Genomic DNA, 26,902 nt, shown 5'->3' with positions numbered 1-26,902 from the left:
TTAACATTAACATTCCTATTTAAAAAAAAAAAAAGATAGTGTAGGTTCCTGGGGCAGATAGCTGGGGGAAAAGAAAGGAGGAAATCAATGGTTGCCCAATTCTCCACCAACACCAGATGCTGTAACTATTCTGTAACCAGTAAGACATTAGATTACTTCAAAGATGTCAAAAAATGAATCATTGCACAGCCAGCTGATGTGTATCTTTAAATAAATGCCTCATCTTTCTGAGGAAAATCTTTTCCCTCTGTGAATGCAGTTTCACAGCCACAATAACAAACTTCATGTTATACAAAATGTTTTTTAAAACATTGTTCTTCAAAATGTGACCCATACAATAAATGACCTCACCAAAACCTAACCAGAAATCAGTTAAATTTGTGTCTCCCATTTTCTAATGATGAAATGCCAATTTCTTTTCACTTTTATCTTGATATGTTTGAGTCGGCATGATCAATGTGAATCATTGTTGCTACCAAGCATGATTTGATCAAAGATCATTTTGACAGCTGGAATTCCAAAGTTTCATGTAAACTTGAAAGTATTTTCCAGACTAAAAAGGATAAATTTACTTAAACTTTCGTATAAATCTGTCTTGTATACAACATAATTTTTTTCTTTCTAAAATACATAAAATTATTTGATACAATCTAATGCTAAAAAAATTTTTTTTACGTTTATTTATTTTTTGAGAGACAGAGCACAAGCAGGGTAGGGGCAGAGAGAGAACGAGACACAGAATCCAAAGCAGTCTCCAGGCTCTGAGCTGTCAACACAGAGCCCCACGCGGGTCTCAAACTCACAAACTGTGAGATCAGGACCTGAGCCAAAGTCGGACGCTTAACCGACTGAGCCACCCAGGCACCCCTTAATACAACCTAATTATAATGTCAATATTTTATATCAACTAAAATGAATTAGCCACATCTATTTGATGCCATAATTTAGTCTTTTTTTTTCATTTTCAGGAAAATACGCTTCTTTATACCTTCACTTGTGTTATAGGAATTACAAGGGGTTTCAATAAACAAAAAGTATAAATATAAAGTGTTGTTCCTTACTTTTCCCTTAGTATAATAACCAGCTGTGGGAAATATTCTATTTATTTATTAGAAAACAACCTGAATTTCTCTTATCTTCAATGTAGCTGATGTTAAAATGTTGCCTTACACATCAAAATGGAAAAAGTTAAACATCAAAATAATTAAACAATAATTTCATCCCAGTGGCCTTTCTCCATTTCCTCTGGGAACTTGAGTTCCAGTCTATCCTTCTCTTTGCCCATCCTAAAGGGGGAGTAGCTTTCATAATATACAGGAATACCTTAACCTTGGAAAATGAATGAAAGGTCTTGAGGGAACTTCCAGGCAGTCCCATGCTCCACCTAATTACATGTTCATTCAGGACATTTATATTAAGCACTCATTACTAATTAAAAATTGAGGATACAAAGGGAGACTAATAATCCCTGAGATTAAGGAGTTTATGTGGGTGGCGCATGGGAGTCAGGAGAGGTAGTAGGTAGTTTTAAAATAAGGTGATATGAATCTAAATTCAGCGAATGACAAGGTGCTATTGGAAAATATAGAGAGGACACCTAGCTCAGTCTTAAGGATATTCAATAAAGATTCTTAGGGAAGGTGATGGCTTCTTGAAACCAAAGGTCAGTGAGGATTTAGCTAGGGAAAATTAGTTGGAGGAAGAGCATCACAGAAAATGTTATGTGCAAATGCTCAGATAAGAAAGAACAAACCAGGGGCACCTGGGTGGCCCAGTCAGCTGAGCGTCCATCTCTTGATTTCTGCTGGTGTCACAATCCCATGGTCTTGGGAGTGAGCCCTACAAGCCCATGCTCAGTGTGAAGCCTGCTTAAGATTCTTTCTGTCTCTCTCAAAAATTAAATAAATAAATAAATAAATAAGCAAGCAAGCGAACGTTTGAAAATTAAAAAAAAAACAACCGAAAGAACATACCATATCCTGGGTGCTGCCAGCATAGTTCAATCTAGTTAGAGCACAGTGTGAGTGAGATTATGTGAAAATAAGAAGCTACAGAAGTAAACAAGACTGGATTGCAATGGCTTAAAATAACTAGTTCCTCCTATAAATATTTTGTTTGGTTGTCTAAGCTAGTAGTGGGAATTAAAATCATTTTTGAACTGCCTACTATTAAGTTTATTAAATCAAAGCACAGTAATTGTTAGGTTATCAGTATATATCAGTAATTACATGGTAGGTTTTCCTGTTTATATAGAATGGTTATTTCCAGAGTTCAAAGAATCAAACGGGGGTTCTAATTACCAGTTTTAGAGTGAGCTAGAGAAATTGTACCCTCTTAATATTATACAACCCAAGGGAAAATATTATATGAGATAGCAAACGCAAGAGTAAATAATGAAAATAGTGAATAATAATGTGCATATGGTAAAAAAATATTTTTTTTAAAAAATTAGCCACTTCTCAAAACAAATGAATACCACAGAAAGGTGCTAGCAGTAAAATTAAGATTGGGAATATTTAATTCAGACTTCACACATGCTATTTACTGGAAAATTGGGAGGAACGTTAATTTATTTTGACAAAATGGCGAGCAACTCACTATAGTACTGGAAATTTTAGCCAAGGTCAAAACTGTAAACGGAATAACTTCTGAGAGCAATTCACTAGTATTGCTTTGCTTTAATATGTCATGAATAATATGCTTCCAAAATACACAACCTTGGATTGCTAGGCGAAATGTAGGGAAGGATGATACTGCCTACGTCATTAAGAGTTTAAGAGCTGTCCCTATGCCAAATTTCTCGCAGGAATGAATAGTGAAAACTTCAGGGCAGTTCATTAATTCTGAGAGTGCTCTGTCCTGTGAGAACTCTGGTTTGTGTTTAGACAATTTGCCAAGCTTCTCTTGGCGACCCGTCTTCTTTGCTTTGTTTTAAGTTCTTTTTCCCCTTCCCCTTCTTCTTCTCTTTACCAAATCAACGTGGAGAAACCACAGTCAGGGGTAGTAACAGTAAAATGAAACCCCGGAATCAGAGATGTCTCTGCACTTCCGAATCGCAGCCGGAAGCGGATACGCAAGGAATTAAGTGTGAGCTACTGGGTACCCGTAGCTCAGAGTTTCACGTTAAGGCACAGGCACCGGAAGTAGCCGCCCAGCTTTGCTCCAGCCCTGTGAGTACAAACTATCCGGCCTGGGCAACCCGCGGTCAGTAAACCACTAGGAGTCTGACCTCATGGAGGCAGGACACCCTCTCTCGAGGCGGGGAAATTTGTGGTGGTTGGAGGTGGCATCGCGGGTGTCACCGGTGCTAAGCAGGTAAGCTGACCCGCAGACAGTTCCGCCTCTTCCCCGGCTCAGGTGGTGGCGATCAAGGCATCCTCCCGCCTCTCCCCAAGTCCTCGTTCCAGATTCCTCTATAGCCGCTGCCTTTTCTCCCGCCCCCTGCACTCCTTCTTCTCAGTTATTAGAGACTGCGTAGTGGCCCTTGAGCGAAATTCTTAGTATCTCGCAAGGTTAGCCTTAGGCTCAGGGAGAAGTGGGGACAAGTTGTTGGGGGGACCCCAAAGCTGAGTGAACCAGACTGTGGTGATAGTTAACCTGAGCAGACAAGAGGGTTTAAAACTGATTAAGTACTTGGTCAGAACATTCAGCCTCCTTTCTTAATTAGCTGATTGAGTTCAGCTTCCAGGTAGATGCCAGAGCCTTAGTTTATCGTAAATAATTGATAAACTCATGTTGTTTCCTATACTTTGAATTTCCAAGATAGAAGAGATTTCATCTCCAGTAATGTTTTATAAAACAACCAACAAGGGAATAGATGCAGCTGGGGAATAGTTTTCTGATTATAGTGAATAATCAGACCAAATATATACATATATACATTCCAAAAAGGACTATTTTGTGGATATAAAGTAAACATAAGCAATCACTGAAGTCACAGAAGTAGTGCAGGAAATTCGAGAGTTGTTTTCACACTTTCAATCCTAGGTGTCTATTTTCCGTTTTTTCACAAAGTAAACACCTGTTATCCAGGTACTGTACTAAGGGCTGGTTAGTCAATTATAAACAGAGCCTTGTATTTCCTTTTTAGGGATTCACAGGCTAGTGGAAGAGACATGTAAATAAATCATTTCATCAATGTGTTTGCCAGCTTAAGGATATCAGTGGAGTTGGTAGGGCATGAATTAGGGGAGAGGTATCCTTTTGTCTCAGTGTAGAAAATGAGTAAAAGTTCACCAGGTGGACAAGAAGAATTAGATGGTTCAAAGGGAGGCGAGGATATAATCTTAGGTGGAAAGCATGGCAGTACTGAGAGCAGCAAAGCTTAAAGAACATGGTGCTTGGGAGGTGATCAGAGATGAAGCTGGGAAGGTTGGCAGAGACCAGAACATGAAGGGTCTTATAAGCCTTGATGAAAATGTAACAAGAACTTACGAGTAATGAGATGATTTTGAGCAGTGGCCTAATGTGATCAAATACATTTTGAAAGATCATTAGTTACAATGCACTTGGGGGAGGGGTTAAAATGAGACTGGAAGGCCAGTTGAAAGGTGATTTTAGTAGTACAAAGAAGTTTGAGGGGTGTCTGGCTGGCTCATTCTGTAGCATATGCGACTCTTGATCTCAAGGTCCTGAGGTTGAGCACCATGTTGAGTGGCAGGATTACTTTAAAAAAAAGGTTTGAGAGCTAGATGTAGCAATGAAAAGAGAAAGTAGGTAAATAAATTGCAGAATATATACAGAAAAGAAAGATGGAGAGAGTGGTAATATTATCAAGTATTATAGAAAGTTCAAATAAGATGATATTAAAAAAGAATCTGGTGGGTTTTAAGGATGTATAGGTGAATGGAAGATGCTCAGGGTTTTGGTTTTTTTTTTTTTTTTTTTAATATTTATTTATTTTTGAGAGAGAGAGAGACAGAGTACAAACAGAGGAGGAGCGGAGAGAGGGGGACACACAGAATCTGAAGCAGGCTCCAAGCTCTGAGCTGTCAGCACAGAGCCTGACACGGGGCTCTAACTCACAAACCATGAGATCATAACCTGCGCTGAAGTCAGATGCTTAACCAGCTGAGCCACCCAGGCACCCCCTCAGGGTTTTTTTCTTTATTGAATATTGACATACAATATTCTCTTACTGAGGTGTACATTGTAGTAATTGGATATTTTTATGCATTATGAAGTGATCACCTCAATAGGCATAGTTACCCTCTATCACTATACAAAGTTATTATACTATTATTGACTATATTCCCTGTGCTGTGTATTGCATCCTTATGACTTATTTATTTTATAACTGGAAGTTAGTTCTTCTTAATTTTTGTTTTGGCCACTCCCACCCCCTACCCCCCAACCCCTTCCCACTCTGGTAACCAGAGTTTGTTTGTTTCCTGTATCTTTGAGTCTGTTGTTTGTTTTTAGATTCCACAGATATTGAAATCATATGGTATTTGTCTTTCTCTGACTTATTTCTCTTGACATAATACCCTCTGGGTCCATTCATGTTGTCACAAATGTAAAGATTTCATTTATCTTATGACTGAATAGTATTTCATTGAATATTTATATACATATGCCACATCTTCTTTATCCATTCGTCTATCAGTGAACACTTAGGTTTCTCACCTACCTTGGCTATTGTAAATACTGCTGCAGTGAACATAGCAGTGCGTATATCTCTTTCAGTTGGTGTTTTTGTTCTCTTTGGATAAATACCCAGAAGTGGAATTCCTGGATCATATGGTAGTTCTATTTTTAATTTTCTGAGGAAACTCCATAGTGTTTTCCTTAGTGGCTACACCAGTTTATATTCCCACCATGACTGTACAGTGGTTCCCTTTTCTCCGCATCCTCACCAACACTTGTGACTTCTTATCTTTCTAATTACAGCCAATCTGACAGGTGTGAGGTGGTATCTCATTGTGGTTTTGATTTGCATTTCCCTGATGATTAGTGATGTTGAGCATGTTTTCATGTGTCGACGTGTGTTGGCCATGTGTATGTTTTTGGAAAAAATGTTCAATCTACCCATTTTTTTAATTGAGTTTTTTTTATTCAGTTGTATAAGTTTTTTAAATATATTTTGGATATTAACCCATTATTGCATGTGTGATTTGCAAATATTCTCTCCCATTCAGGTTACCTTTTCGTTTTGTTGATGGTTTCCTTCTCTCCACAAAAGCCTTTTAGTTTTATGTCATTTCATTTTACTTTGCCTGAGGAAAATGGTTCAAAAAATATTGCTAAGACTGGTGTCAGAGAGCTTACTGCCTATGTTTTCTTCTAGGAATGTTATGGTTTCACATCTTATATTCAAGTCTTTAATCCATTTTGAATTTATTTTTGTATATGGTATAAGATAGTGGTCTAGTTTCATTCTTCGGCATGTAAGCTGTCCAGTTTTCCCAAGACAATTTTCCATTGTATATTCTTACCTCCTTTGTCATAGACTAGTTGGCCATCTATGTGTGGGCTTATATGTGGGCTCTCTGTTTCATTTCATTAATCTGTGTGTCCATTTTTTTATGCCAGGACCATACCGTTTTGATTACTATAGCTTGGTAGTATGGTTTGAAATCAGGGAGCATAATACCTCCCACTCTGTTCTTTCTCAAGATTGCTTTGACTATTCAGGGTCTTTTTGTGGCTTCATACAAATTTTAGGATTCTTTGTTCCAGTTCTTTGAAAAATGCTGTTGGTATTTTGGTGGGGATTGTATTGAATCTGTAGATAGCTTTGAGAAGTATGGACATGTTAACATATTAATTTTTCCAAACCATGAGCATGATAGATCTTTCCATTTATGTATATCTTAAGTTTTTTCATCAGTGGCTTATAGTTTTGAGTGTACAGGTCTCTTTGTCTCTTTGGTTAAATTTATTCCTAGGTATTTTATTCTGTATGATGCAGTTGTAAATGGGATTGTTTTCTTAATTTCTCTTTCTGATAGCTTGTTATTAACGTATAGAAACTAGACCAATTTCTGTATGTCATTTTGTTCTCTGGAACTTACTGAATTAATTTATTCATTCTAATAGGTTTTTGGTTGAACATGCTCAGTTTTAACGGTATAGTAGTGAAAGAAATAGAAAATGGTGGAGTTGAAGTGGAGGATGATGTTCCTGCTTGGGTTTCTTTCTCAGTTCCCCCCTTTCTCCAAGGGAGCAGAATCAGTGAGTCACACACTCTACCCTCTATATGTGTGTTGGGCACTGAAGGGAGACCCAGAGGGAGGAGCAGGGGCCCTGTCCTGCAAGAGCTCCTTGAAGTTGGTGAGATGAGTCTTAGATCCAAGACAGAGAGGCATAGCACTCTGGCTGCTCCCTCAGCAAGTGTTTGTGAGCTGAGTTCGTCAAGGGCAAGTGGACCAGGCCCCCTGAGTCAGATGATGGGAAATAGGCAATGACCAAAAGAGGGAAGATGGAGGAAGACACAGAACTCCAGAAGGTTCCCTAGGAGACAAAGAGAATGATACTTATTTAGCAAGGAGCAGGAAAATGGAGAGGAGAGGATCAGATAAGTCAGAGCTCTCAGTAAGTACACGATCTTGGGGTAGGGAGTGTGAACCTTAGAGACAGATGAGGAGGGAATGTGTAGGTGTGAGTGAGTGTGCATGTGCACTAGGAAGCTAGGCTGACGTTCTTGGCCTTGATGTGTCCTCATAGGCTGTGAGGATGACTGAGCCTGGACTAGATAGACTAGTGAGCCATGGCTGGGGGGAGACAGCTGCCAGGCCCATGCCAGGGGAAGAGGTCCCTGGGGACCAGGAGACAGAAAGAGGGAGAGGGAGACAGGGATGCAGGTGAAGAGGGGTAATGGGAAGACTGAGGTTTTAAGCCCTTTATCCTGGCAATCCCCTCACCCACCCCTTTCATGCACTGAATTCTGTGTTTTAAAGCTCAAGTCTTCAATAAATTATCTGGTTTAGCCTTTCATCTTCAGAGGGTAAGGTATGACTTCCCATTTCTCAAATGAGGCCTCAACTTGGCCAAGCTCTCCTGGGCAGAACATGCTGAGAAGGGCCTCAGGAGGAAGGGCCTCTTTTGCCCTCTGGGGGTCACTTCTCCCTCACACAACAGGCCCCAAGCCTGGGTACTTCCCAAGGCAGAACCTGCAGGAGTGCAGTCATTTGATTCTTTGCTCCTCCCCTTACCAGCTCTGTGACTTGAGGTAAGTTACTTAACCTCTCTGTGCCTTAGTTTCATTATCTATAAAATGGCAGCACTAATACCTGCCTCTGTAGCTTGTTATTGAACATAAAATGAGATTTAGGCAAAAGAACTGTGTGCAGTTATAAAGACTTATAAATCTAAAATCATTAGGCATTTTAGGGACACCTGTGTGGCTCAGCCGGTTGAGCATCTGCCTTTGGCTCACGTCATGATCTCACAATTCGAGGGCTCAAGCGCGATGTCAGGCTCTGTGCTGACAGCTCATAGCCTAGAGCCTGCTTCGGATTCTGTGTTTCTCTGTCTCTGTCCCTCCCCCATTCACACTCTGTGTCTCTCTCTGACAATAAATAAATAAAACATTAAAAAATACATATTAGTAAAAACATTAGGCATTTTAAACCATCCTCATCCTCATCTTTGATATCTTCTCAGTTTATACTCTCTGTACCTACTGTGCACATCATCTCTGTTTCCAACCTCTTTTCCATAGGTCCCTCAGCCCTTGAAGATTCTGGATACACTCTTAACTTACATGCTTTTTCCTTTTTTTTCCTTTCCTCCCTCCAACCCTCCCTCTCTTTCTCCTTCCCTCTCTTCTTCCCTTCCTCCCTTCCTTCCTTCCTTCCTTCCTCCCTTCCTTCCTTCCTCCCTTCCTTCCTTCCTTCCTTCCTTCCTTCCTTTCTTCCTTTCTTCCTTTCTCCTTTCCTTCCTTCCAGTCCGTCTCTAGCACTTTCTCCAGAGTTTGTCAACCTGGCTTCCTGCCTGGCTCTGCTTCTCTTTCTCCTTGACCCCCATTCCCCCTTGCACTGGTTCTGCCAGGATGCATTAACTCTGTGAAATTTAAGACTGAGATTCAGGGATCTTTTGATTGCAGCATTTTGGGGGAGATGAAAGGGGAGGCATATACATGTCAGAGTCTCTGGGATCCCCAAGTTGGCACTAGGAGGGGGCCTGGGGCAGTTATGGCAGGAGCTTCACCCTGTCAGCTTTCTGGGCACATCCACCACCCAGCAGCACCTGAGAGGGGACTGGGCTCAGCAGGGATCAGGTACAATGGAAAAGGATCATAAAACAAATATATGTCCCTACCCTGGCCTGTCTCCCTCCTCCTGCTCCACACTTGCCTCCTTCTCTCTCTTTGTCATTTTCCCTCCCACCTCCTCCCTGCAGCCCTGTCTTCTTCCTTCCTACTTTGCCTCCTTCACCTTCATCTCTGTTAGGCAGATATGTCTGTCTGTCTATCTGTGTCTCTGACTCTAAATATTTTGTGGTCTGAGATTCTCCAGGACTGAGGCTGCCCTCAGCTCTTCCTTCTGGCTGTCTCCCTCCCTTTCCTCCCTCAGTCTCTGAGGATTTCTCTTCCCATCACATCTTTGTGAGTTTCACCCTGTTTGCCTTTTAGTTTCTCCTCACACATCTCCTCCCATCTGTCTCCATTTGCTGCCTCACCTTCCCTGTTCCCTCTCCTGCCCTCCTTTCCATCTCATTCTTTGCTCCTCTTATCTCTGTGTCTTTTAGTCCCTTCCCCTGTCTCTGGCTCACACACCCTCTCCTCTCCTCTTCCTCCTTCTCATCCCTCAAGGTTCAGATACCTCATGTGAAATCACCTGGATGGGCTCCCCCTTCTTATGGCCCCAATCCTGCATCCTCTGCATTCCCCACCCCCCAGGTCTGGGCCAGTTCTTTTCCTTACCTGGTGATTGTCTGGGGTCCCTGGTATTTCACCCAGCCTCCCATCCATTACCTAGTAGGCAGTGTGTAGCACAGGGGGAAAGGGGAAGGATTGCTCTTGGGACCAGATACAAAGATAGACAGACTCCCTACACTTGCCCTTCTTTCCCTCAAGCAGATGTACATCTGGGAAAATCCCCACTTGCCACAGGAGAACACAGCCTAGCACTGTTGGAATAGTGGCTTCATAGAATGAGTTTGGAAGCTTTCCTTCCATTTCTATTTTTTTTGGAACAGTTTGAGAAGAATGGTTATTAACTCTGCTCTGGTAGAGAATTCTGGTAGAATTCCCCTGGGAAGCCATCTGGCCCAGGACTCTTATTTGTTGGGAGATTTTTTGATAACCGATTCAATTTCTTTTCTGGTGATGGGTCTGTTCAAATTTTCTATTTCTTCCCATTTTAATTTTGGTAGTGTGTGAGTGCCTAGGAATTTGTCCATTTCTTCCAGATTATCTAGTTTGCTGGCATATTATTTTTCATAGTATTCTCTTAAGATTGTTTGTACTTCTGTGGTGTTGGTTGTGATCTCTCTTCTTTCATTTGTGATTTTATCTACTTGGATCCTCTCTCTTTTCTTTTTGAGAAGTCAGGCTAGGGGTTTATCAATTTTGTTTATTTTTTCAAAGAACTAGCTTTTAGTTTCATTGATCTGTTCTACTGTTTTGTTTGCTTGTTTGTTTGTTTTTTGTTTTGGATTCTATATCATTTATTTTTTCTCTAATCTTTATTATTTCCCTTCTTCTGATGGATTTGGGCTTTAATTGTTGCTCCTTTTCTACCTCCTTTAGATGTAAGGTTTTATTGTGCATTTGGGACCTTTCTTGATTCTTGAGATAGGCCTGAATTGCAATGTATTTACTTCTTAGGACTGCCTTTGCTGCATCATAAAAGGGCTAACGTGTATTCATTTTTATTTGCTTCCATGTATTTTTTAATTCCATCTTTCATTTCCTGGTTAACTCATTCATTCTTTAATAGGATGTTCTTTACCCTTCATGTATTTGGGGGCTTCCCAAATTTTTTCTTGCAGTTGATTTCAAGTTTTTAGCATTGTGATATGAAAATATTCATGGTATGATCTCAATATTTTTGTACGTATGAGGGTTGTTTTGTGACCTTATATGTGGCCTATTTTGGAGAATGTTCCATGTGCACTTAAGAATGGATTCTGCTGCTTTAGGATAGAAAATTCTGAATATATCTGTTAAGTCCATGTAGTCCAATATGTCTTCCAGAGTCATTGTTTTTTTGTTGATTTTCTGCATAGATGATCTGTCCATTGTTGCAAGTGAAGTATTAAGTCCCCTACAATTACGGTATTATGAACAGTAAGTTTGCATATGTTTGTGATTAATTGATTTATATATTTGGGTGTTTCCACGTTGGGGGAATAAATATTTACAATTGTTAGCTCTTCTTGGTAGATAGACCCCTTAATTATGATATAATGCCCTTCTTCATCTTTTGTTACAGTCTTTGTTTTAAAATCTAGTTTGTCTGATATAAGTATGGTTACTCTGGCTTTCTTTTGATGTCCATTAGCATGATAGATGGTTCTCCTTCTCCTCACTTTCAACCTGCAGGTCTCCTCAGGTCTAAAATGAGCTTCTTGTAGGCAGTATTAGATGGATCTTTTTTTTTTTTCTTTGTATCCATTCTGATACCCTATGTCTTTTGATTGGGGCATTTAGTCCATTTACATTCAGAGTGATTACTGAAAAAACTGAATTTAGTGCCATTGTGTTATCTGTATATTTCATACACCAGATGTTTTCTGGTCCTTTGTAGTCTTTGCTGCTTTCCACAGAGCCCCCCTTAGGATCACTTGCAGGAGCTTGTTTAGTGGTCACAGACTCCTTTAGTTTTTGTTTGTCTGGGGAAGTCTTTATCTCTCCTTCTATTCTGAATGACAGTCTTGCTGTGTAAAGGATTCTTGGCTGCATATTTTTCCTATCCAGCACATTGAATATTTCCTGCCATTCTCTTCTGGCCTGCCAAATTTCAGTGGACAGGTATGCTACTACCATTATGTGTTTACCCTTGTAGGTTAAGGACCTTTTGTCCCTAGCTGCCTTCAGAATTCTCTCTTTATCCTTGTATTTTGCCAATCACTGTGATATGTCATGGTGTTGATCATTTTTATTGATTTTGAAGGGAGTTCTCTGTGCTTCTTGGACTTGGATGCCTGTTTCCTTCCCCAGATTAGGGAAGTTCTCAGCTATAATTTGTTCCAATAAATCTTCTGACCCTTTTCCTTGCTCTTCTTTTGGGACTCCTATAATATGAATATTGTTTCATCTCATGGAATCACTTAGTTCTCTAATTCTCCACTGGCAATATAATAATTTCCTTTCCCTCTTTTTTTTCCCAACTTCATTATTTTCCATAGTTTTTTCTTCTTTATCACCTATTCTCTCCTCTGCTTCTTCTATCCTCTCTGTCACTGTATCTAGTTTATTTTGCATCTCAGTTATAGCATTTTTTTCATTCATCCTGAGTCGTTCTTAGGTCTTTGATCTCTGCAGCCAAAGTTTCTCTGGTGTCTTCTATGCTTTTTTCAAGCCCAGCTATTAGTCTTATAACTGTTATTCTAAATTATTGTTCAGATATATTGTTTATATCTGTTTATATTATTTATATCTGCAATTATTTGGCTGTGATTTCTTCTTGACCTTTCTTTTGGGGGGAATTATTCCATTTTATAATTTTGGGTAAGTTTCTATCTTTTGCATGTTTTAAAATCTTGTTATTTGTTCTGCACCTGAGAATACTACTATATTAAAAAGAGGTTATACATTGTTCAGGGCCTGTCACTCCAGGAAGTGTTTTTGGTGTATGTTCATGCACTCTGTTGTTGTGTTTTGGCTGGTCTATCCCACTGATGTCCTCTGAAGAGCTCCTACTTGCTTGTAGTGGTGGAGTTTTTGGACCTTTAACTAGGTGTGCCTTGATTTATTTGTTGAAGTAACCCTGGAAAAGAACAAAAAAACAGGGTGGGGAGAGTCTGATCCCATAAATGGAAAAAAATGAAACGGGGGAAAATAAAACCAACAGAGAATCAAAAACCTATAAGGTTAATTCCAGAAAAAGAGAAAGGAAAATAAAGAAGAAGAGAGAGAAAATATGTAAAAAGAATAGAATAAAAATGCCTGATATATCCATATCCATATCATCTATATCTATATCATCTATCTCTATCTCTCTTTAGATATATATAAACAAAACAAATTGGAAACTATGAATCTGATTCCAAAAAGAAAATAAAAAAGAGGAAAGAAAAATAAAATAAAATAAAATAAAATAAAATAAAATAAAATAAAATAAAATATAAAAGGAGAAGGAGGAGGAGGAGGAAGAGGAGGAGAAAGAAACAGTTGTCTGTGCCTAGGATCAGTGGCAGTATTCGTCGGGAGGAGAGGCCAGCTGCATTGGGTCAGACAGTCTTGCTCCAGTAGATAAGCAGTTGCCAAGCACAGAGGGCTGGGTTTGGAATAAGTGTGTCTCACCACCCCTGAGGGCTGCTGTGCTGTTCTCTGAAGTCCACCATGTGGGTGTTTGGGACAAAAATGACGATGGCCCAATCTCTTCTCCCCTCAACGGGTATCTCAACCCACCCTGTTCAAGCAGCCCTCCCAGAATAGTGAGGGCAGTCAGCTTGCTCTGCTCCATAGTTCTCCTGCCCCTTCTAGGCACTCAGCTGGGATTCAAAACCTGAGGTCATAAAGAACCCAATTCTGTGTGGCTCCTCTTCTGTTCCAGAATAGAGCCTCTCTACCCTTTGGTAGAGGCCTTTGGCTGGCACCTGCATGGTCTTTTGTCCTTGGGGAGGCAATAAACCCTCTTCCGAAAGTACTCCAGGAAGGGACTGTTGTCTCCCAGTGTGCTCCTGATATAGCTACATGACATTATTCACTCCAGGGCTGGCTACCTCCTCCCCAGGAGTGTGTGCCACAGCTCCCAGCTCCCTTCTGTAGAAAGCTGTGCACTTTTGAAACCTCTGAGTTTCAGTTCCAAAGGTTGTTTGCAAAAAAGAAACTGGCACTCTTCATATTTCTCATTCCCTAGTCTGTGGTCCAGAGAGGTTTCCCTCTTGTGCTAACTCGATGCTACACTTTCACAACCCCTCTCTCTTTCTCTCCCTTTTGTCCCTTCACAGAAAGGGTTCTCTCCCCTCCCTGCCTATGCTTTTTTATCACCTTCAATTCACATACTCCCACTTTGATCCTGCCCAGCTGTATTCCTTCCAATGTGGAGATCCGTGTGTCAGTCCGCAGGTCAATTTCCTGGGTGTCCCAAGTGGTCTGACCTCAATACAACTGTGTTTGAGGGACGAGGAAATCCCAGCCCCCCTACTTCTCCACCATCTTAACTCCTTCCCCCTATGCTTTGGTTTTATTCCTGGAATGATGGGAAAGTTGGATGATGGGTTGTGGCTGGATGGTGCTGGTAGAGGAGCCTAGTAGGAGATTCTGAGAGACGTGGTTGGATGTACTTCTATTCTAGTTTAAATACCTCTTAATGGGCTTTTTAGATGGTCCTAGGACTGGCCTCCAAATCACCACAGGCTGGGCTCTACCTGGCTCGCCACACTCTCTTGCCAACCAGGACCTTCTCCATACCCAGGACCTTGGGAAGCTTGTTTACTTCTAAATTCACATCTTGCTGCCAGCAGAGTCTCCAACAAAGTCCCATTTAAGTCCTCAGCCACCTCCTCACCAATGCAGAACCCCACTAGTCTTCCATTGCCCACCTCCAGCTTTCTTCCAGGATTCCAGCTAATCTACCTCCTTCATCCTTTTCTACCCTTCGGATGTCCCTGCCTCCCTATGGCCCCAACTCCCTGAGGCCCAGCCTTGCTAGTGCTCTGCCTCCCAAGAGCCCCTCCTCCCAAGGGCCCACCTCTTTGAGGGCCTCAACTCCCTGAAGTCCTCACTAAGCTCCATTCCAAGTCCTGACACTGCTTGGCCAACCTCCCTACTTGTCTCTGGGTTTGGCTTGCACTTTCTTCTCAGGTATCTCTCCTCCAGGGAAGAAAAAGCCTATAGGTAAGTGACTTCTCCTGTTTATAGGATTGTCAAGGAAACCGAGGCAGAGCCAGAGAGGAGGAAGGCTGGCCTTGGATAATAGCTGGCTGTCCAAACCCTATGGGTTTGAACAGAGGGTATTTCATGGCACCAGAGATAGACTTTGCTCTGGCAAGTGCAGACCAGAGGCCTTAGGAATTTGGGAAGGGCAGGTAGGTTTGCTGGGGCTAGAGTGATTTGGAGACCTACACTCTGTTGTCTTCCAGATCAGAAACATTCTCAGTTCTACTGAGGAAAATATGAGTTAGGGGAGGTTATTCCTGGGTGCTTCTCCCCCAGCGTCCTTTCCCCCTCTTGGCCCTGCCTTCCTTCCTGGCCTTTCCTTTCTGACCTGGTGCAGAGCTTGCTTTCTTCATCTTTGTCTTTTCCACAGGGTCTAGCACATAGTATGCTTAGGCATGTTCTTTGAATGAAGATTCTTCCACCTGGCTCTGCTGTCTTCTTCCAGTTGTGCCATACTTTTCTCACTGAAGGTTCTGAAATTGTCTGTATTATATCTTCTTAGGGAAGGCATTGGTGTGGATTTTTCAGCATAACATGTCAGGTTGATAAGATGGTCCACCATCACAATGGAGGATTTGAGGGTCTTCTTCCTCCTTGCTTAAGGAGTTAGATATCTATTTTTACAGGTGCTTGAAAGTATCTATCAGCCTTTTTAAATATAATTTGAAAAGTTGTTGTGCGGATTGATTACAGACCAGGTCAGGTTGTTGGAGGAAAGATGACCTAGTTCCCCTGGGGTGTAGTTGCCTAGTGGTATTAAAACACTTGGTCTCAAAGAGGCAGTTTGCTGTTATTGCAAAACATATTTGCAACTCTTTAATTTTAAAAGCCCTTTGAAGTCTTAAACTGTTCTCCACCCTCCCCCTCCTCCCCACTGCTATGTACACTGTGAGCAATACCCCAACACCAGAAGCCCAGACAACACTTATCCATGCATGACACTTGTTTTATGATTACATGTGGCAAATGTTTATTTCTAGATTGTCCCTCTCTTGCTCTTTAGCAGTCTTGTGCAAATTCACTCCATTATCATTGATATGCATTATTGCCTCCCAAAGGCAGATTCTTTTTAACCTCAGTTTAAACAAAATCACGTGGAAAGGGCTGGTTCTTTCACAAAGTATATTCTTAATTGATAAATATACTTTTTGGACTGTATTCTTTTGGTTTATCCTCATCCCTTTTTCTTTTATTATTGCCTAAATCTCAAAACAGAGTGGGGATTAAAAAGAATTAGGAACGAGGGATGAAGAGTGTCCCCTAAAGGTTGGTGGCAGTGGATCTTTGTTATAGATTATGTTGGCTGATCTGGGATGAGGCAAGTGGGTCTTGGTGGAGAAGTCATGTTGATCTATATTTGGAATAGAACTCAGGACTCTGACTCAGATGATCTGGTGTATTTCCTAAAACAAAACAAAACAAAACAAAACAAAATAAAACAAAAATTAACTTTCCAAGGGAGATGGTGGCAGTGTGAAGCAGCTACCTAGGGCTGTGAGAGGAGCCAAGCAAGTCTGGTGAGAGATGACAGAGATAAAGAGACAGATAAGTACTTACATGGGAGGACAGAAAGACACATTTAAAGATATGAATGAAGATAACCAGAGAGATAGTCAGTCTTTCTAAGCCACTTTGTGTGCAGTGTATTACTGAGGGTGTATACTGAGAGGAGGTACATGGAAGTAGTAGCCATGGGCTCTGACAACTCACAACTGCTAGTCTGAAGGTGGAGACAGAACTTAGGGATAGATGGGACCACTAGATGGATTTAGAGTCTGTGCTTACAAGAAAAGGAAGGATTTGTGAGAAGAAACAAAGCTATTTAGCAAGTGTTCTTGGAAAACATGCGTTTGATCAGTGCTCATTGTAGACAAGGTCCATCCTCCATCATAGTTATATTTTGGAAAATAAGTTGGGCAGACAGATGGATTTCCTTCTACTGCTTTCTCCTGAGGACTTTTATTAGGTGTTCTATGTTGACAGGATCTGGGGCTGAGAAAAGGGAGTAGAGAATCGTAGGGGGAAGTGGAGAAGAAATTGATTTTCACTGTTGACATCAATGCACCACATCACTTTATTTTTAAAAATTTTTAATGTTTATTTATTTTTGAGAGAGACAGAGTGCAAGCGGGGGAGGGACAGAGAGAGGGAGACACTGAATCTGAAGCAGGCTCCAGGCTCTGAGCTGTCAGCACAGAGCCTGATGCAGGGTCCAAATTCATGACTTGTGAGATCATGATCTGAGCCATAGTTGGATGCTTAACCGATTGAGCCATGCAGGCACCCCAATCACATCACTTTCTAATCCATTAATTGCACACACTCCCTGGCTTTTCCCAGCTCTCTTTCTGATTTCTGTTTGGAAAATCTAATTCTGATTCTTCCTGGTAGCCCATCTAGTTTCTGAAGACATCTAGAAGCAGAAACTCAAGCTTTTCTCATTTCTTAAGCTGATCATCTTGTTTTGGTGTGATAGAAATGTTAAGAATTTACATAACTGGATTCTGACTGAAATTAAACTTGTAAATGTGTCAAATCATGAATGAGGAACATTGCATTTAACTGTCTTCTCTGAACTTATCCCAGAGAAACTAAGAAAAGCCTCTTTGTTCACAGCCACCCCAGAAAGATACTAGATAAGTATTTATAAGAGTCTATACAGTTTCTTTCTTTCTTTTTAAAAATTTTTTAACGTTTATTTATTTTTGAGACAGAGAGAGACAGAGTATGAACGGGGGAGGGTCAGAGAGAGGGAGACACAGAATCCAAAACAGGCTCCAGGCTCTGAGCTGTCAGCACAGAGCCCGACGCAGGGCTCGAACTCACGGACCGCGAGATCATGCCCTGAGCCGAAGTCGGCTGCTTAACCGACTGAGCCACCCAGGCGCCCCGAGTCTCAACAGTTTCTAGAGAAGCTCTGGCTATCTAATTGTTTACCCACAGTGGTACTAGTGTGACATTTTCATGTAGCAAGGACTCCATAGGTATTGTGGGAAGGAAGCAAAAATGTTCTGGTCTACATCTACATAGATTTTGGTCTACATTTGTGTGGATTGGTCTACATACAGTTGGTCTGGTGTGTGTTAGTCTGCATCAGGATGAGTTTTAACTGACTTGGAATTCAGCCTCTGCCAAGGTGGGATCTCATTTGAGAGATGTATGACTGGGGTGGTAGGGTAGGTAGGTGAGTTGGAGGAGGTGGCTGTGTTTCCTCTTGGTCTAATGAGCAGGCAGTTTGGGGACTGTCATGCCTTCAAGTCTTGGTTTCACCTAGTAATGTTTACTTGCATGCAGAATTAGGGTTTCTAGCCTCATTCAGAATACATGAAGTAGGTTCTACCCTAAGGAGTTTCTATTTTAGAAAGGGGGGACAAAGTCTTCTTCCAAATAACATGCAAACAGAATACAGTACAAAGTAAGATCATAGATGGGAGGATGCTTGTTAAGGAATCAGTTGGTGAGGTTGTTCTCAGGAGATGCCTGGGAGAGAAGTTTGGATATTTATTTTCTTTAGTTTGAGGCGAATTTGGTTACTTCAGCTTTCTTTCCATCCTTTCAGGGAAGCTATCTGAGCTTTACTTCTCTTTCCCCAGGGGAGAAGTTACACATTTCTTACCATTGCAGTGGTTTGTGTCTTTTTTTATTTTTCTGCACAGACCAAGAATGAGAATTATTGTTTTTAATTATTATTAATATTATAGTATATAGATCTGTATCAATATCTCTAGCAAATATTTACCTGGATCTGTCTAGTTGGACAAGCTGGATTTACTGGTTCAAGGTGTTATGGAGTTTGTTTCATGTTTTTGGTGGGGGGCATGGAAGGAAGCCCTAAATGAGGCTCTGTTTATTGGATCATGGCCCACGCTGAAGATGTAACTTGAACTGATGTTTTCCTGGGAAACAGTTATACACAATGCCAAGATAGCATAATTCCCCACTCTTTTATGTGGCCTTCAGGCTGACTAACAGTACACAGAAGGTATTCACAATTCTTGCCAACAGTGGAAAATGAGGTCCTTACTACTCTTGCCTTCCACCTAGGAAGGCATCTGGGAACTTGACATGCCCTTGCCTTTGTTCATTTCTGATTGAGGAATATCTTCCTGGTTCATAGTGTATGTATCTCTTACTTTTTTTGGTAGGTGGAAAGGCATTCATGAAGTGCCATTAATTGTAAGTTCCCAGGGTGGGGAATTCTATATTTGCCACCATTGTCTTATGCTGTTGAAACTGAGTGTGTGATGATTTGGGGGGTAATAGTGGTGGTGTTGATAATTTAGGGGGAAGAAAATATTGTTTTTGCTTGAGTTCTTTTGTACAAAGAATTGCTGTGGTGCCTGAACTTTCTAATTTGGATTTTTTCTTTGTATTCACTTACAGTAGTTGAAATCTCATCTGTAATAGATTGAATCCAGTGTATCTCACATAGAAATGTCCTGTGGTTTCTACTAGAGGGACCATCCAAGTTTTCACTTTAGATCCAACTCAAAATACACTGAACCCACCTGTATATTTATTCACAGATAGTACAGGAAAAATGGTAGCCAATCCAGAAAATTCTTTTCTCTAGGAGCTATTATTTAAGGGCATTTCATGGATACGTCCCTATCCTCCTTAAACAAGTTTAATCGTATTCTACACAGCATTTAGTCAATTGATTATTGTCCCACTCCTCCCTTTTGCAGACAAGACTTAACTATAGTTATTGTAGTTTGAGTCCTGTGTCATGTTGTCTAATTGCAAAGCATTAGGTGAATTATTTTCCAAATGAAGTAAATCAGTGAAAGTAATAAAACTTGGTGTTGGTGTCAATTGTCACACATCAAGGGTATGACACTGGAGCAAATCATAAATGTGATAGATAATGCACTTTGTCTGAGCTCACTTGAGTTGCTTCCTTTGTACTTTCACTTTGTGGTGAAAGAGACTTGGACTTCAGTTCTTGTGTGAGACCCCTGATATCACCAAAAGGGCTCTAAATCCTGGGGTACTTCCTTAGCTGTGACCAGTTAATTCTTTCTACCTCCGGCTTCAGCTGGAGAAGGAAAGGCAAGATGGAAGTGTCTTCAAGCAGAAGATCTGCTCCTCAGCTCCATCTCACCACCTTTGACTCCTACCCTTTTTCTTAACTGAGTGTCCTCTGAGTACAAAGTTCTAGTTCAGTGAGTTATGCCGCTGGACATTAATGAGGAGAGAGCAGGGGACAAAGAGAGCACACTGGAAAGATCAGATATCTATTTGTAGGTGTGCCCAGAGAAGCTTCCAGAAGGAGGGTCATGTTGAACAGGGTTTGGAGTGTTCTAGGCAGAGGACAGTCTGTGTGAAGGCTGATATTAATGCTAGCAAGATGTACATGTGTGGGGAAAGGTTTATCCTGTTCAAGCAGGAGCCACAGAAAAGGTTAATAGGATGAGTAAGTGGTAGAAGAACTTTAAAAGAAAGCTTTAGAAATGCAATCTTAGAAGTTTGGATGTAATAGCATGAAACTGCGGGTCTGGTTGGGACTGTGTGTGTGTGTGTGTGTGTGTGTGTGTGTGTGTGTTTAAGACTTGAAGAAGGGGCTTCTGGGTGGCTCAGTCAGTTACGTGTCTGACTCTCTCTCTCTCAAAATAAATAAACTTAAAAAATAAAAGGCAGCTCAAGTTAAAAAAAAGACTTGAGGTAAGTGTCATCTTCCAGAAGGATGGTAATGAGCACTTACATGTCACTTATCTGGTACAATGTAGTGATCAGAAAGAATGTGATTTAGGGCTTCATCCTACTTCAAGGGCAGTACTCTCTGATGGCTACTGGTTGTTCAGAGTTACCAATTTTATGGACAGGAGGGTGGACCAGGGAGAATGGCAGGAGGCTGGCCCTGGGTATACATAGTTTTCCTTCTATTTTGTTAACTATTTGCAAACCATGGGATCCTTCTAGATGAAGGGGTAGTGTGGACAAGGTGATAAGTGTCTAAGTGGCAACATGTAAAACTATCAGTTTTTCTAAGGTTTCCATCACACCCATAGAAATAGCCAAAGTCCTCACTGTGACTCTCAGATCCTACATGAAGGATCTGGCTTCCTGCTTTCTCTCTGATTTCATCCCCTACTGCTTCCCCCTCACTCACTCTGTCTCGGCTCTACAGGCTTCCTTGATATTTCTCAAAAGTAGCCACTTACCACCACACACCCATTAGGATAGCTGCTATTAAGTAAAAACAGAGGATAATGAGTGTTAACTAGGATGTGGAGAAATTGGGAGGCTTGTGCATTGCTTGTGGGAATGTAAAATGGTGCAGATGCTGTGGAAAACAGTATGATAATCTCTCTCTCTCTCTCTCTCTCTCTCTCTCTCTCTCTCTCTCTCTCTCTCCATATGTGTGTGTGTGTGTGTGTGTGTGTGTGTGTGTATACATACACACACAATTACCATAGGATCCAGCAATCCCACTTCCGGGTGTATATACTATTGAATTGTATGCAAGAACTCAAAAAGATATTTCTGTACCTGTATTCATAACAGCATTACTCACAAAAGCCAAAAGGTGAAACAACGCACATGCCCATCAGTGCATGGATGCATAAGCAAGATGTGGGATATACACAATGGAATATTACTGAGCCTTGAGGAGGAAGGGCATTCTGACATATGCTCCAACATGGGTGAACCTTGAAGACATTACGTTAAGTGAAATAAGCTGGTAACAAAAGGACAATATTGTTTGATTCCACTTACATAAAGTACTCAGATAGTCAAATTTATAGAGACAGAAAGTAGGTGGTGGTTGGTTGTCAGGGGCTGCAAGGAGGGAAGAATGGGGAGTTGCTGTTGAATGGGTACAGAGTTTCAGCTGAGGAAGATGAACAAGTTCTGGAGATGATAGTAGTGATGGTTGCACAAGAGTGTGCAGGTAAGGCTGTCTCAGATCATCCTTTTTTATAATCACAACACCCACTCTGAACACATCCTAACCTTTCCTTGTTTCCCTTTTCTCTGCAGCATTGATTGCAAATCCAACACAGTATATCTTCATAGTACTTATTTGTTTATTGTTTGCTTTCCACTGCAGGAACGTAAGCACGTTGAGTGGAGGGATTTTTGTGTTTTATTTGTTTTATGTGCACTGCTGAATAAATGGGGAGCAGCATATTTGTTGAATGAATATATGAAGGACTATGATTGGACATAGACTTCTATTTTTTTTAATTAAAAAATTTTAGTGTTCATTTATTTTTGAGAGAGAGAGATAAAGACAGAACACAAGTGGGGGTAGGGCAGCAGAGAGAGGGAGACACAGACTCTAAAGCAGGCTCCAGGCTCTAAGCTGTCAGCACAGAGCCTGATGCAGGGCTCACACCCACAAGACATGATCTTGCCAGATCATGACCTGAGCTGAAGTTGGATGCTTAACCAATTCTGCTACCCAGGTGCCCCTGGACACAGACTTCTAGAGAAGACAGAAACAGGGAAAATGGGAAGATTTCATTTTTCATTTGATTTTGTTAACTAATTTTTGGTACCCTTGGATATAAGACTTGGCCCCAGTGTTCATGGCAGCTTTTGTTCTGTTTAGCTTTTCATATGTACTCTGAACTGTTTCTACTTTGGAATGTTGGTGTACACATGTACCACACTTAGTATTATTTCAAGCTCTGGCTCTGAACTCAAACCTCTACTCCTGTATTCCTGACTTCCCCCTTCCAGAGTTGCAGGGCTGCTTGAGTTAGAAGTTCAGAAACTCTGGGGAAGCTGGGCTATCCAAAGAGCTTTATACTTGTTTGTTTGGGAGCCACTGGTTAGATTGGCTCCAGAGTTTTCCTTGTCTGGAAAATTTTAAGGAGGACGAGATAATTTATACACTCAGGAAGGAGCTGTCCTTGGATACAAAGAATTGTTATAATCTTTGGAGGTGTTTCATTTAAGTCCACTTCCCTGAATCATTGAGAACTGGAAAATAATTATTTAACAGCCTCATTAACCTTCCTGTCAAGAGTGTCTCAAACTTCTAGCAAAGTAACTGGTATCTGAACTCTCTTTGAGGCTATTCAAGAGGAGCCACTAGGCCAACTTCCTGATTGCAGGGGTGTTAACATCCAACCAAGAGAGCCAGTAGAACTTACTGCCTTGGAAAAATGTTTTGAAAAGGAAATGTCCAGAGTGAGGGCAGTACTCTTTTTAGAGACAGAGGAGTCTCTAGGACCTCCAGGACAAAGGAGAGCAAGTGGGGCTGGTTGAGAAAGCAAGACAGCTTGCAATTAAGTGAGTGAAATTTTGGACTTGACAGGAGTTCTTTTGGTGACTTGGGATGGAACTTTTGTATTGGAGTTTGGAAGGAGCTCAGAGACTGAGAGAAACCCAGGGAGGAGAGAGGGAAGGAAGTGGGGAGAACAGGGCATTATGGAATTTATACAAGCTGTCTTCATATTCCCTGGCCTCTCTCTGCATTTCTTTCAGCACTTCCTCTGAACAAGCACCTCCTTTGGGAGAGACAGTTTCCTAATTAAACTGATATTCATATACTCTGGGGCCTCATTAGGAAATGCCCTTAGGAAATGCACTTGAAATAGATGATGATGCATGTTCTAGTTTCCTGTTTCCAACTAGGTTTGGCCCTTTCTCTCTCTCCCTCTCTCTCTCTCTCTTTTTTAAATCCAACTTACAGGAATGTCAAGATGTAGTAGTGAATCAATACATCTGCATATTCATTTTCTCTGTCCTAAATGCCTTTTGGTTTCTTGGTACAATTATGAGCAGATCCTTATCCTGGTTACTCTAGGTTGGGGGTGGGAGTGTGAAATTCAGAAAGAGTAGGTATATGAAACCTGGCCCTGCCCTCTGGCAGCTTTTAGACCTTAAAGGAATTTAAGTGACACACCCAGGACACCAGCTGACAGAAAAGGAAAACTAGTTTCAGCTAAGCATCAGGACAGGCTGTAAGTGCTGGCAGGAAGGGGAGGAGGTGGGCGATGGGGATCAGTCAGGAAGTCTCAGGAAAGGCTTCTTTGATGTGTGTAGTGGGAAGGTTGTAGAATAGGGTTGAGAAGAGGTAGAGCATAAAGACTGGACAGAAAGGAGTGAGGAGGGCATCCCTTGCAGGACAGGCACTTACTTAGGCCAAAGGCTCATCCCAGAAAGGGTAAGTCAGGATCTGAGGAGCTGAGTCAGGAAGGAGGTGATGGGCCTGAGGGTGGGGACAGAATTAGGGTGGGACTTTGACAGCTGGGTCAGAGTCTGGACTGAATATAAACTACTGGATATAAACTATTGGAATAATCATAGATTATTTCAAAGAGAGAGGGCATTTCTGAACATGGTGCTTGAGGACAGTGTTTCTCTCTGCTGTTATTATAAGCTGGATTCGTGGTACTTTCTCAGGATTCCCAATCACTGGTGTGCTTTCTCTTCTGTGAGTTTGCTTGTTCATTTGTTTGTTCGGCCTGCTTCTGTTGGAGTCATGAAATGTAATTGTTTCATTCCCAGACGTTTTGTTCTCTGGGTTGCGTCTCTGGTATCTTCATACTTTGCAGCCCACTGTCCGTCATCTTCAATAAAAGTGGGAAGAGCACAAAGACTGCCCTGCACAACACAGTTGTGGGAAACAGAAATTATCAAAAGCATTACCCATCTCCCACCCTGCCATTCAGATGGTCCTCCTCTGGGATTCCTCCTCAGGATCCATGGATGGACTTCAGAAGAGTGTAGGACATTTTTTTGAGGTGATCAACCTCAGAGGGGCATGTGACTCAACAAATGTTAGGACCCATTTTTGTGTCTTTGTTGTGAGGTAGGTGACTAGGGACAGTTCCCCAGAGAAAGAGATGTGGTACAAGAATCCTTAGTGTCCAGAAAGAAGCATCCAGAGACAGTTGAAGGATCTGAAGGAGAAAGAGGAATTGGGAAAAGGGAGATGGGTTCAGGGGGAACTGGTAGTGGACTCCACCCTCTTTCTAGCAGGTATTCCTTCTCTGTATTCTCTATATGCTGACATTATAGGATTCCAGTTCCCTTCAATTTAAATCTGTTGAGTTTCTGTCCTTTATTAGATTATTAACCAGCTGTTCTCACATTGTCTCATGCAATTCCTTTGTTGAACCTGAAGTGCGCAGAGTGGAGTCAACCCCTTCCTCAGTTATGGACTGTTAGCACCATTGCTTCCTGTCAGGCCCCTTTTCAGTGCATTTTTTTCACCTTTCATCCTGATCTTTATTCTCATTTTCCATCCTCACTGGAGGTACTTGTTTTATTATATTAACAAATGCTCTTCCAATCCATGCTCTATATGTGTATTTAGATACATTAAACCATTTAACAAATTCAAAGTGTCAACTGTGTAAGTCACAGTTATAGGTGTGGGGAATATAGCCAGGAGCAAAACAATAAAAAAGAAGTCCTGCTTTCATGGAGCTTACATTCTTTTGGAGTGAGATAAATCATGAACAAATAAATAAGTAAAACATATCGTACCTTCAATAGTGATAAGTCCCACATCGGGCTTTGCACTGACAGTGGGGAGTTGCTTCGGATTCTCTGACTCCCTCTCTGTCTGTCCCTCTCTTACTTCCTCTGTCTCTCTCAAAAATAAATAAAAACTAAGAAGGGAAACCAGTGGAAGACTTTGAGCAGAGGAATTTCATCTCATTTTTATCAAATGCACGTTTATCCTTGACAAATAGACGGCATTTTTTGGATGTTTTATAAATGTCCATAAATGGCATTGCGCTATACACCTCATCCTGCTTTTTACTTTTCCTACTAAACATCATCCTATCCAATTGCTATTGAATGTACTTTATTATATCTGAGTGCTGTGTAATGTTTCATTGTGCACGTAGGGCACTTTTTACTTATATATTCTTGTAGTAATAGACTCTGGCATAGCTTCCAACTTCCTGCTATCATAAACTTCCTTTGTTGAACGTGCTCATATGAGTCTCCTTATGGACTCAGGAGGGAGTTTCCTTGGGGTGTTGACCTCAGAGAGAGATTGTGGGGTGGGAGGGTGTGCATTCTTAATGGCGCTAAAACTGTGCTTCAAGATGGTGGCCCCAGTTACACTCCCACCAGATAGTTTGTATCTTCTCATCCAATTCTCATGTTGATCCAGTAAGGAAAGTCCAGTAAGCTTCTAGGTGGATGAGGAAACTGAGGCTTACAGAGATTAAGCAAATTACTCTAGTTTATATAGTCAAGCAGAGGGGCTAGGTCTCAAATCCAAAATTTCTGATATAATATTCATTGCTCTTACCTCTATAGTACCCAGTACTGCCTCTTCCAGGAATAAGATGAGGCATCCATGGGGAAAGATATTATTATTGTATTTGAGCCTTGCATTTTTTGATGCCTGGTTGAACTCAGTCTTCCTGGGACCCGCATGTGTTTAGCACCAGCTTGTATGAGGGTGTTTAATTAGAGTCCTTAGAGTTTCAAGGTGAATTATATGGAATAAAACAGTTTTCATTTTCTCATTAGGGTTAGCTAACAAGCTCGGGTTTAGTGAGTCATTTTGAGGTTAGAAATTTATAAGTACTAAATGATTTTCAAGGTTTGTGGACTTTGAATCAGATTTCAATATTAAACATTTAGGTAGATTATATTAAGTACATATTGTTTGCTAGGTACTGAGCTAAGTACTCCTTACTACAACCTTGTGAGGTATTTACTTTTACTCCCATTTAACTGTCATGGAAACTAAAGCCCTGAGAGGTAAAATAATTTGTTCAGAGTCACCAGGTATGAGGTTGAGATGTGATTTGATCCTAAACAGTTTACCTGCAGAGCTTTACTACTAATTACTAAACTGTGCTGCCTTCCTGTGAAGGAAGCTTTTAGAATATTTTTCCTTTGAGATTGACAGCAATTCCTGTCAATTGGGTGGCTTAGAGCAGTCACGGGAAGTATGGGGCTAGTGGAAAAGAATCTCCAGAG

General features: G+C 41.1%; 1 pseudogene across 1 annotated transcript in view; it reads left to right on the top strand.

The window, feature by feature from the left end:
• The first annotated feature begins 3,028 nt into the window (after nt 1–3,028).
• Nucleotides 3,029–26,902, top strand: part of LOC132694623 (cationic amino acid transporter 3 pseudogene) — a 28,849-nt pseudogene continuing 4,975 nt past the window's right edge. Inside the window, exon 1 of the transcript XR_013556841.2 lies at nt 3,029–3,315. The product of XR_013556841.2 is annotated as a cationic amino acid transporter 3 pseudogene (transcript). The remainder of the gene's footprint in view (nt 3,316–26,902) is intronic.

Source organism: Panthera onca, chromosome B4, assembly GCF_046562875.1.
Source record: "Panthera onca isolate mPanOnc1 chromosome B4, mPanOnc1 haplotype 2, whole genome shotgun sequence".
Lineage (NCBI taxonomy): Eukaryota > Metazoa > Chordata > Mammalia > Carnivora > Felidae > Panthera > Panthera onca.
Note: the sequence above shows the minus strand (reverse complement) of the source record. Positions and strands in the feature narration are given on the sequence as shown.